Genomic DNA, 12,233 nt, shown 5'->3' with positions numbered 1-12,233 from the left:
CTTTGGTATGGGGTGTAGATTTGGCTAGATGTGACTGTTCTAATTTAAGCCACGGTTGTAAATATATGTCCTGGTGCCTATTAATAACCCACAGTCAGCACATTTGTCCCCTGTCACTCCAGTTGCTCCAAAAGTGACCCCTCTCTCCCTTGCCCTTCTCCCCACAGCTCTATGTGCACTAGCCAAGGCATCTGTGGACCCTGTGAGCTACAGGATCTGCATATGCATTTCAGTTCTCCCCCTTCCTCCCCACCCACATTCCCCCTCACTTGCTGGCTCTTTCCTCCAGGCTGTTACTCTCTTTAACGGCCCTGATACTAGGTCATTAATAGGGGGAGGTGAGGAGGAAGGACAGAAGAAAATAAAATAATAACAGTTTATTCTGAGAAAACCTTAACATTACACGTCTGGGTTCCTTCCGGTCATTGGCTATGAAAATACTGGTTCTGCTTCTCAAAGCTCCCGAGGTCTGTGGTTTGGACAAGGAGCCTTTCCACTGGTTAGATTGCTGCAGATGTTGAGTCCACAAAAGCCAAGGAAGTTTCTCTTCTGGTCGATGAAGACTTCAGCCTCCCTGTTCTGTTTGCTTCCTCCCTGTCTCAGCTTCTCTCCTTTTATAACCTTCTTCCAAGAAAAGGCTTGAAACTTGAAGTATAAGTGAGCAATACCTTGAGTATTACCTGGAATGGAGATTTCAAACTTAAAAGGAACCAAAGAAGCAGCTTGATAGAGGAGAACAAGAACTCTAGGAATCCCGTTAACAAGGGGACTCTCACCTGCAGTTGCCTCATCTATGAAATGGGTGTACCCATCCATTCCTACCTTGGTGCAGAGGATGGCACCAGATTTCTCAAGATCCCTTCTAGCTCTGAAGAAATGGAGCTGAAGAGAGGAATGGATGCCACCCGCAAGTCAGGAAGAAGGAATCTTCAGATATCAAAGAGCCTTCTTGATTGGTCCCCTGACATCAGATGGCCACGTGTAGCCTATCCAGCATAAATATGGAGGCTCTGACAATAGCTGACAGCAGCAATAGCATCCCCAGGCCGCTTTGTCACTCCATCCCTTTGTCATCACCCTGTTATAACTCTGCCATTTCTTACAAATATAACCTCTCTGATCAGTGAATTCTTACCCATCCTGTAAGACCACACTCTCTGGGACAGTTCTGCACCCTTGGACTCTTTTCCTGATGATCCTAAAGATTTCCTCTCTGGGTCACACGGGCCTGACCCACACGTAGAGCCCTTCCCACTTTACACTGCCACCTGCTCCCCTCCCTTAGTCATCAGATCTTTGAGGAAAGGGACTTGGTCTTCCTCATCTATACTTGACACAATTCCTGTTGGTCCTACTTTGAATGGAGTGAGATCATAGTACTTACAGAATGATCCACCATCTATAAAGGTCTCTCCCCTACATTCTCTCATTTAGCCCTCACACAGCCCTGGGACGATGGACACAAAGAAGTGAAGTGACTTGCCCAGGTCGTTGGGTAAGGGGCAGAACTGGAAGATGTAACCCAGTTCCGAGACCACAGACCCTAGCTCGCAGGTGTCCCTGACTGCCTTCTGCCGTGTAGTAGAAATTTTCTCCAAAAGGCAGTGTCCCCCTTGACTCCTTTCTCTCCTGTCAAGTTCAAATGTCAGGCAGCCAAGATAACTGAGTCAACTCTCAAGGAAATGGAAGTTTTGATAACCTGCCTTCCTTACGTGCTCGTCATCGACAAAAGAATGTCCAGTCTAAGAAAAAGTCTTGTAAGATTTTGAGTCAAACTAACAATTGCTAGGAAGCAAAATCTCAACAGGTTGAGAATATGCTCTGGAGAATGGCAGTTTGGCAGTGTATTGTATACATTAAAATCAAAGGAGGAGATGTAAAGAGGGTTACATGAAGTTTATTGGTGGTAGATTAGGGAGCTGGGAGAAAGCAAAATAGGGAAATCTCTGAGATTGGATAACAAGTAAAACAGAGAGACACATCTTTTACATTGGTGGGTACAGAATGGTTAACACAGCACATAAAGATGGTAGGCAAGGAGGTTGTGCCCTGATGGGTCTGGAAAAGGGGATAACTCTGACATACCAAGGGTATGTTATTTTAGATGCAAAAAGACAATGGACAGGCTCACTTAAGGCAAAGATTGAGTTTGTCAAGGGAGCTACTGGCCTAGGACTTGACTACCCGCCATGACCCACTTTTTAAAAAAATATATATATATTTTTTTATTTCAGAGAGGAAGGAAGGAGAGATATACAGAAACATCAGTGATGAAAGAAAATCATTGATCGGCTGCCTTCTGCATGCTCTACACCCGGGATCAAGTTTGCAACCCAGGTATGTGCCCCAACTGGAAATCGAACCATGACCTCCTGGTTCATAGGTCGAAGCCCAACCACTGAGCCACGCCAGCTGGGCCATGACCCGCTTTCAATTGGGAATTTTTTTTTTTTTTTAAGAGCAAACTCCTTTTTTTTTTTTTTAATATATTTTATTGATATTTTACAGAGAGGAAGGGAGAGGGATAGAGAGTTAGAAACATCGATGAGAGAGAAACATCGATCAGCTGCCTCCTGCACACCTCCTACTGGGGATGTGCCCGCAACCAAGGTACGTGCCCTTGACCGGAATCGAACCTGGGACCCCTCAGTCCACAGGCCAATGCTCTATCCACTGAGCCAAACCGGTTTTGGCTAATTGGGAATTTTTATGTTCAGACCATCCTATGTGGTTACCTTTGGTCTTTGAGTTTGTAAGGCTCACCATGTAGGCCTCCCCTGAGCTTGTCAGGGTCAGTGTGTGGCCCCTTTCGTCCACATCATCTGCGTGCTCTAGCAAAGACCTTGGACGGTGGAGACTGTCCTCTTGGAGGCCACCAGACTTCAGGCTATAACATTCTGTGTGTCCTAGAGCAAGCCATTCAATACTCTGGACCTCAGTTTTCTCATCTGTAAAATAGAAATTCAGTGTTATAAATACCCACTAGATGACACCGCAGACAGAGCCCAGAGCTAGGTACTTGGGACATAGATTCAAAAATAAACAGGACCTAATCTCTACTCGCAATAAATGTAGTCAAACAGGAGAGACAGGAATGAAAACATAGACCTCATGGCAGAGTGAAATAACGTAGGTATGGGAGAAAGACTATTAATACCTGATTTGCTTATCTCATGAAGTTGTGACAAGAATCAAATGAGGTCATAAATATCAAGTATTTTTAAAGCACTGTGCACGTACTGTTCTTTGGCTTCTGTAGGAGACATCAATTGGGCTGTCTGCTTAAATCTCCCTTCTTTTCCAAGAACTGCTCCTGTAGCCAAATCCACGTGGTAAGAGAGGTGCCCCCTCCAAAACACCCTTTGGCCATTTTGGTTGATTGAGTCAAGCTGGGCCATGGAGAGTCCTGGGAATGGGAATGAAGGAAACTCAGTCTCATCCACCATGGGCTCTTGATTGTTTGTTTGTTGTTTTTTTAATCCTTACCTGAGGATATTTTTTCATTGATTTTAGAGAGAGGGTGGAAGAGATAAAGAAAGAGAAATATCGATGTTAGAGAAACACATCGATTGGTTGCCTCCTGTCCTGCATGTGCCCCGACCAGGGCCCCAGGCCCGGGAGGAGCCTGCAACCCAGGTACATACCCTTCGGTTTGCGGGCTGACATTCTATCCACTGAGCAAAACTGGACAGGGCCACCCTGGGCTCTTGAACAGAGGAGATACAAATCCTGGAGTCATGATTTTTCTGACAAGGTGGGCTGAAAATTAAAGAATAGAAGAATAGAACAGAAGTTCAAAGAGAAGGGAATACAAGAGGCAGAGGTCTTGGTTGAAGTCTATCCATGCCTACCAGGAATGACATCCCAGCTAAGACCATATTTTGCTAAAGATAGCATGGGTAAGCTTCAACACTTGCAGCTAAAAGATTCATAATTAAACAGTTTCTAAATTAATGTAACTGTGGCTAATGTAGAAAGGAAATCCTTTCTTAGCCCATATAAGAGCTGTCACTCCATTCATTTGTTCATTCATTCATTCATTCACCCAGTCAGACCACCAGCCAATGAATATTATTTTTTTTTTAATATATTTTATTGATTTTTTTACAGAGAGGAAGGAAGAGGGATAGATAGCCAGAAACATCGATGAGAGAGAAACATCGATCAGCTGCCTCCTGCACACCTCCCACTGGGGATGTGCCCGCAACCAAGTTACATGCCCTTGACCGGAATCGAACCTGGGACCTTTCAGTCCGCAGGCTGACGCTCTATCCACTGAGCCAAACCGGTTTCGGCCAATGAATATTATTGAATGCCAAATATTTACAAGGCTCATAAGAAGAAAAAAGGTTGACTGCACCCTCTATGACACAAAACAGCCACTGGGTGTCAGCCTTTTAACCAGCCGTCCCTAAAAGCTCTTGAAATTACTGAGTTATGCAGTGGGAGCATCACTTTTTTATTATTATTATTTTTATTATTTTTTTAATATATTTTATTGATTTTTCACAGAGAGGAAGGGAGAGGGATAGAGAGTTAGAAACATCTATGAGAGAGAAACATCGATCAGCTGCCTCCTGCACACCTCCTACTACGGATGTGCCCACAACCAAGGTACATGCCCTTGACCGGAATCGAACCTGGGACCCTTCAGTCTGCAGGCCGACGCTCTATCCACTGAGCCAAACCGGTTCGGGTGGGAGCATCACTTTTGATATAGAAACTTGCTGTCGAGAGAAACCAAGATGGCGGCATAGGTAAACACCTAAACTGCTGCCTCGCACAACAATTTCAAAACTACAACTAAAAGACAGAACGGACACCATCCAGAACCACAGGAAAGCTGGCTGAGTGAAAATTCTACAACTAGAAGGAAAGAGAAAAGCTCACAGAGAATTGGAGGTACGGCAAAGGGTCTTTGTGGGCGCAGAGAGGAAGGGCGGCTGAGAGCCTGGCTGACTTTCTCTGGCAGAAGGGGGAAAGAAGCCCCCGACCGCACTGAACCCCAGTTCTGACTGCACTGAACCCCAGTTCATGGCGAGCCCCTGGGGACCCATGCTCTTACGGGGGGAGTCTGGACTCTCGGGCGGAGACTCGGGAGCCGGGGAAGGCGGAGGTCTGAAGGCACGCATGTGCGCACAAGGGCAAGGCTGACGGGAAGCCAACACTGAGACTCCACCCCATCCAAGCTGAGCACAGAGGCTATTGCAATTTGGCAAGTCTAATCCTATAAGGCTGTCTCCAGCGCCGAACTTCTCCCAGCATAGACACAGCTGATCCTTACAGCCAACTGGCCTGGAGGTCAATTCTTCCCAGTGATACCAACAACAATAAAGACTTAATTACAACAAGGCTGTACACACAGTCCACAAAGGGGTGCACCAAGAGTGTCCACCTCAGGTTAACTGGGGAGGCCAACCCACTGGGCCATATTGGAAACCTAGCACACAAATCTACCTTACCAACTCAGGGAAGCAGTGAAAATGCGGCGTCAAAGAATCAGATCACAAACGAAAGAAATGGAGGAAAACAAACGACTGGATATAGAATTCAAAACCACGGTTATAAGGCTTTTTAAGAATATCCTAGAAAAGGCTGATAAATATAACGAGACCCTCGAAGATATGAAAAAGGACCAACTAGAAATTAAACATACACTGACTGAAATAAAAAATATTATACAGAGACCCAAAAACAGACAAGAGGAACACAAAAATCAAGTCAAAGAATTGAATTACAAAGAAGCAAAAAACACTCAACCGAAAAAGCAAAAAGCAAAAAAAAAAATCCAAAAAGTTGAAGATAATGTAAGAAGACTCTGGGACAACTTCAAGCGTACCAACATCAGAATTATGGGGGTGCCAGAAGAAGAGAGAGAGCAAGATACTGAAAACCTATTTGAAGAAATAATGACAGAAAACTTCCCCCACCTGGTGAAAGAAATAGACTTACAAGTCCAGGAAGCCCACAGAACCCCAAACAAAAGGAATCCAAAGAGGACCACACCAAGACACATCATAATTAAAATGCCAAGAGCAAAAGACAAAGAGAGAATATTAAAAGCAGCAAGAGAAAAACAGTTAATTACCTACAAGGGAGCACCCATACGACTGTCAGCTGACTTTTCAACAGAAACTATGCAGGCCAGACGGGAGTGGCAAGAAATTTTCAAAGTGATGAATAGCAAGAACCTACAACCAAGATTACTCTACCCAGCAAAGCTATCATTCAGAATTGAAGGGCAGATAAAGAGTTTCACAGACAAGAAAAAGCTAAAGGAGTTCATCACTACCAAACCAGTATTATATGAAATGCTGAAAGGTATTCTTAAAGAAGAAAAAAGTAAAGATAAAAATTATGAACAACAAATACATATCTATCAACAAGTGAACCTAAAAATCAAGTGAATTAAAAACCTGAGGGACAGAATAATCTGGTGAATATAATAGAATCAGGGGCATAGAAAGGGAGTGGACTGATAATTCTCAGGGGGAAAGCGGTATGGGGGGTTCATGAAGAGACTGGACAAAAATCATACACCTATGGATGAGGACAGTGGGGGGGAGGTAAGGGCAGAAGGTGGGGTGGGAAATGGGTGGAGGGGAGCTATGGGAGGAAAAAGGAGAAATAATTGTAATAATCTGAATAAAGATTTATTTAAAAAAAAAAAAAAAAGAAACTTGCTGTCACTTAGAGTTATTCCTGAGAAATTCTGGAGCCTTAGACACTACGACATTTATCTGCCTCCCCTCTCCCCTTTATGGTAGCATAAACTAGACCCACTCCTACCACACACATACTTTTGGGGGGCTGCCCTATCCCATTCCATGCTCCTCTGGTTAGACTATTAATCACAGGACCAATCCCCTGACCAGAGGGTGGACACGGGACTTAAGCTGGGCAATCAGAATTTCTTTCTGGAGAACCTGAATTTTGAGCTGAGACAAATGCAGAGAGTCATCTCACAGCTGCACCACATACAAAAGATCCCCAGGCGCCCTGATGAAGTTGCTTGTGTACCCTACCCAAGCCTCTAGTCCAAGCCTAGATCCTATTTTTTTCTTTCTTTATTGATTAAGGTATTACATATGTGACCTTATCCCCCCATTGCCCCCTCTCCCCCCCCCCCCGCTCACGTCCTCACCCCCCTGGTATCTGTGTCCATTGGTTATGCTTATATGCATGCATACAAGTCCATTGGTTGATCTCTCCACCTTACCCTCACCCTCCCTAGATCCTATTTTGAAAAATCTTTTTTTTAATTTTAATAAATCTTTATTGTTCAGATTATTACAATTGTTCCTCTTTTTCCCCCATAGCTACCCTCCACCCAGTTCCCACCCCACCCTCTGCCCTTACCTCCCCCCACTGTCCTCATCCATAGGTGTACGATTTTTGTCCAGTCTCTTCGCGCACCCCCCATACCCTTTTCCCCTGAGAATTGTCAGTCCACTACCTTTCTATGCCCCTGATTCTATTATATTTACCAGTTTATTCTGTTCTTCAGATTTTTTTATTCACTTGATTTTTAGATTCACTTGTTGATAGATATGTATTTGTTGTTCATAATTTTTATCTTTACCTTTTTCTTCTTCTTCCTCTTCTTAAAGAATACCTGTCAGCATTTCATATAATACTGGTTTGGTGGTGATGAACTCCTTTAGCTTTTTCTTATGTGTGAAGCTCTTTATCTGCCCTTCATTCTGAATGATAGTTTTGCTGGGTAGAGTAATCTTGGTTGTAGGTTCTTGCTATTCATCACTTTGAATATTTCTTGCCACTCCCGTCTGTCCTGCATCATTTCTGTTGAGAAATCAGCTGACAGTCGTATGGGTGCTCCCTTGTAGGTAATTAACTGTTTTTCTCTTGCTGCTTTTAATATTCTCTCTTTGTCTTTTGTTCTTGGCATTTTAATTATGATGTGTCTTGGTGTGGTCCTCTTTGGATTCCTTTTGTTAGGGGTTCTCTGTGCTTCCTGGACTTGTAAGTCTATTTCTTTCACCAGGTGGGGGAAGTTTTCTGTCATTATTTCTTCAAATAGGTTTTCAGTATCTTGCTTTCTCTCTTCTTCTGGCACCCCCATAATTCTGATGTTGGTACACTTGAAGTTGTCCCAGAGGCTCCTTACACTATATTCATATTTTTGGAGGCTCCATACACTATCTTCACTTTTTTCTTTTTGCTTTTCCAGTTGAGTGTTTTTTACTTCTTTGTATTTCAAACCTTTGACTTGATTCTTGCAATCCTCTAGTCTGCTGTTAGATCTCTGTATAATATTTTTTATTTCAGTCAGTGTATGCTTAATTTCTAGTTGGTCCTTTTTCATATCTTCGAGGGTCTCGCTAAATTTATCGGCCTTTTCTAGAAAATTCTTGAAAAACCTTATAACCGTGGTTTTGAACTCTATATCCAGTCGTTTGCTTTCCTCCATTTCTTTCATTTGTGATCTGTTTCTTTGTCTCTGCATTTTGGCTGCTTCCCTGAGTTGATAGAGTGGCTTTGTGTGCTAGGTGTCCTATAGGGCCCAGTGGCTCAGCCTCCGCAGTTACCTGAGGTGGACACTCTTGGTGCACCCCTTTGTGGGCTGTGTGCACAGTCTTGTTGTAGTTAAGCCTTGATTGTTGTTGGTATCACTGGGAGGAATTGACCTCCATGCCAATTGGCTGTGAGGATCAGCTGTGTCTATGCTGGGAGAACTTCTGTGCTGTAGACACCCTTATGAGACAAGACTTGCAAAAGCCTCTATGATCAGCTTGGATGGAGCGGAGTCTCAGGGCGGAGCAGACAGCATTGGTTTCCCGTCTGTCCTGCCCTAATAGGCCCCTGTGTCTCAGTGTCCCATGGTAATTGCTGCAAGCACCTCTGAGAGAAAGCCGCCCTTGAGTTCTGCCTGCTGCCAGACAGTCCAGTTTCACCCTGAATGAGTCTGGGTCCCCAGAGTCTCGCCCGGAACTGGAGTTCAGTGCAGTCAGGAGCTTTCATCTCCCTCCCGCTTGAGAAAGCCAGCCTCCCTCTCTGCATGCATGTGCCTCGGTACCTCTGCCTTCCACAGTTCCTCTGAGTCTCAGTGTGCTTTTCTCTTTCCTGACAGTCCAGTTTCACCCCTTATGAGTCTGGGTCCCCAAAGTCTTGCCTGGAACTGGAGTTCAGCACAATCGGGAGGTTTTGTCTCCCTCCCACTTGAGAAAGCCAGCTGTGCACTCAGTTGTCAGTCCTCTCCGCGTGCGTCTCAGGACTTCTGCCTCCTGCAGCTCCTCTGAGTCTCAGTGTGCTTTTCTCTTTCCTTCTAGTTGTAGAATTTCCACTCAGCTAGCCTTCCTGTTGTTCTGGATGATGTCCATTTGTCTTTTAGTTGTAGTTTTGAAATTGTTGTGCGAGGCAGCAGTTTAGGTGTTTACCTATGCTCCCATCTTGGTTTCTCTGAAGAATCTTTAATGAATCTATATTTACCATGAGGTTTTGGTGTGTGTGTATGTGTGTTGTTGTTTTTTAATGGAAATCTACACGTCATTTGACTGAAGACTGAAGCTTATTTCAGGAAAGCAAGTCTGTCATTTTTTCCAAAGCTCCTATTAGCGCCTTCCATACCTAGTCTCCCTTCTGCCAAGCCACCTCGAGCTCATTTTCAAAGAAAAAAAGTACCAGGGCCCAGATTCCAGAGTAGGAAGCCTAAATTACTTAAAGGCCTGTAATTTTTGTCATAAATTTTCTTGATGGACATATGTATTCTTTTTAGTCAACACAGATCTCTCATGAAAATGCATTCCTAATCCCATAAAGGTTGCCTCCCAACGTAACACTCACAGAATCCCAAGTAATGGACCAGGAATCCAGCCCCTCATTTCATAAATAAGGAAACCAAGGTGCAGAGAAATGAAAAGGCACACTTACTAACACTCAGTAACTCAATAATAATACTCAATAAGCAACAGCAGACCTAGGACCAAAACTCAGGTCTTCTTAACACTGGGTTAGAGTTCTTCCCAGTGTCTCATGCCTCCTCGGCGTTATAATGGTCTTACCACACCTGTGAAGGCCTGGGCTCCTAAAGCTTCACCTGTGTGCTTTTCACGTTCACACAGTTGTTTCCTAAGCTCACTCCAAGTGCTGGGTGACTAGGTCAGGAAGGCTTTCCAGCCTTAGACCCATTCTTCCCATACCAGGCTTTCCAATAAAACAATCTCAGTGCTGGTGTGGAGACCAACGGGCCATTGCAGGCTTCCCTCACTGTTGATTTAAGCTGCCCCTTGGGGAGCCCTGGTGCCCCTTCCTGCCTGCTGATCTTAGCTGGAACTATCTCATGCATCAGAGGTGTAGAACTGTGTTAAACCCCAAGACAGAAGTAGTCTGAGTATTAGATCCCTTTCATTCGAGTAGGGTCCTTGGCCCACAATGCATATTTCTCTAACCTCTGCCGCACAGTCAACCACATACCTGGGATTAGACCAGACTTTAGCCATGAAACTCACCCTATTTGCTTCCTTCCTCCAGGACAATGGGCCCCCACTGGCTTTATTTTTGCATAACCAAAGAGCCAACTAAGACAATTCCTGCAAAACAGAATCTGCCCCAAGGTCCTTTGTGTACCCATCCTAGAAACCAGGCTTCAGCAGGTATATCTTTTAGGGGTCAGCTTATCTCTCTAATGAAATAATTGTTTACCTTCCTTGGGTCCTTCTGCCCAAGTATTGGTAGTTTAATAGTATCACCATTGAACAAATATTCAGCCCCTACTACCTGTAAATCACTCTGCCAGGAACAAGCGGTAGAAATCAGATACAGGCTTTCCTAAACAAAACAGACAAAAGGTATGCAAGGCTGCAATATCCGTATCAGGTCTCCTGCACCAAAGATTACACAAAGGGCACGGGGAGAGGAAAAGAAGGGGAGTGGTAAAGACAAGAAGGAAGAGGCAGTAATCAGTAGTTTGAAGACTGTTTGCTAGTAAAACCAGAAGAGCCTGACATTAAGGCTATTTAAGGACAGCCTCAAAAGAGAAACCTGATTAGCCAAAACTATCAAAATAAATCCATTTTCTAAATATGTAGCTAAATTTTCACTCCCCCACAACTGTATATAGAAACATCCTACAAAAATAAATTTTTCAACACACATGATGCTGTTTCTTTTTGAAAAATAAAATAATTAAGGTGGAGATGGTAAATGATTTGCCCACTATTGTGCCACAAGGCAGTGAAAACACTAGAAACTGGTTCTCAGGAGCTTACTGGGAACTGTCTCAGATTGCACAAATGGCTGGCTGTTGGGTGAGCATTGCAGGTATCTATTACTGCATAACAAGCCTCCCCGAAACATAGTCACTTACAACGATCACCACCTATTTTGCATGATTCTGCAGTTGGGACTGGGCTTACCTGGGCGGTTCTTCGGATCTCACCTGGGGTCACTCATGAGCTTGTAATCTTCAGATGGGTTGACTGCAGCAGGATGATCTAATAGAAACGACCACACTTACAGGACTGGGGCTTTGGTGCTTAGCTGTCAGATTTTCCTCTCCCGCTGATGTCATTCATTTGTCTAGCGCAGGCTTACACGGCTGCAGGAGTGTGCCAAGAGTGCCACCGGGGAGACGCAGTACAGTACTTCTTAGGCCTAGGTTCTGGACTTGCATAATGTCACTTTGGCTGCATCCCATTGGTCAGAGCAAGTCACAAGGCCAGCCCAACTTCAAGGAGTGGGGAAATAGACTCCACCTCCTGATGGCAGGAGCTGCCACGTACTGTGGCCATGTTTTTCACAGTGAGAGAGAGCTCATTTTTACCAGTCCACACACACTGGCTATTATTATTATTACTAGCCAGGAACCCACCAGCATCCGCTAGCCCTGCTGCCTATGGGGATGGTGGCAAAACATCTTCATTGGAGCTTGGGAGCTTGGAGACAGCTTAGCTCCTAGATGATACCCACACTCCCAGGACATTATCCCAAATACATGCTGAAATTATAAATGCAGTTGCAGACCATCAGTCATTGTGTAGACCCATTAGATAATTGCTGCCTATGCATCCATACACAGGTGCACAGACCAGACATCATACATTGATGGGCATGTGATTTCTCAGGTGATACTCCGGCATCTCCAGGCTGGCACGTCATTTCTTCCAAGACCATTACAACAGAATAATAAGTAAAGCCATAGCAAGTAATGTAATAATTCTCTTCAGATTTTAAAATATGTTTTAGAAGAAAATAGCTTTCTAGCATTGATTGCT

The 12,233-nt window shown here is 44.3% G+C and overlaps 1 long non-coding RNA gene across 1 annotated transcript; it reads right to left on the bottom strand.

Moving 5' to 3' along the window:
• Positions 1-2,483: 2,483 nt before the first annotated feature.
• On the bottom strand, positions 2,484-11,515 carry LOC308245287. The gene is made up of 4 exons (XR_013960266.1): positions 11,376-11,515; positions 3,645-3,759; positions 3,241-3,406; positions 2,484-2,948 (listed from the first exon to the last, which is right to left on the bottom strand). It is a non-coding gene; the product is annotated as an uncharacterized lncRNA (long non-coding RNA).
• Positions 11,516-12,233: the final 718 nt, after the last annotated feature.

This window comes from Plecotus auritus, assembly GCF_963455305.1.
Source record: "Plecotus auritus genome assembly, chromosome: 1".
Lineage (NCBI taxonomy): Eukaryota > Metazoa > Chordata > Mammalia > Chiroptera > Vespertilionidae > Plecotus > Plecotus auritus.
The sequence above is the reverse complement of the archived record's forward strand: the minus strand, read 5'-3'. Positions and strand labels throughout refer to the sequence as shown.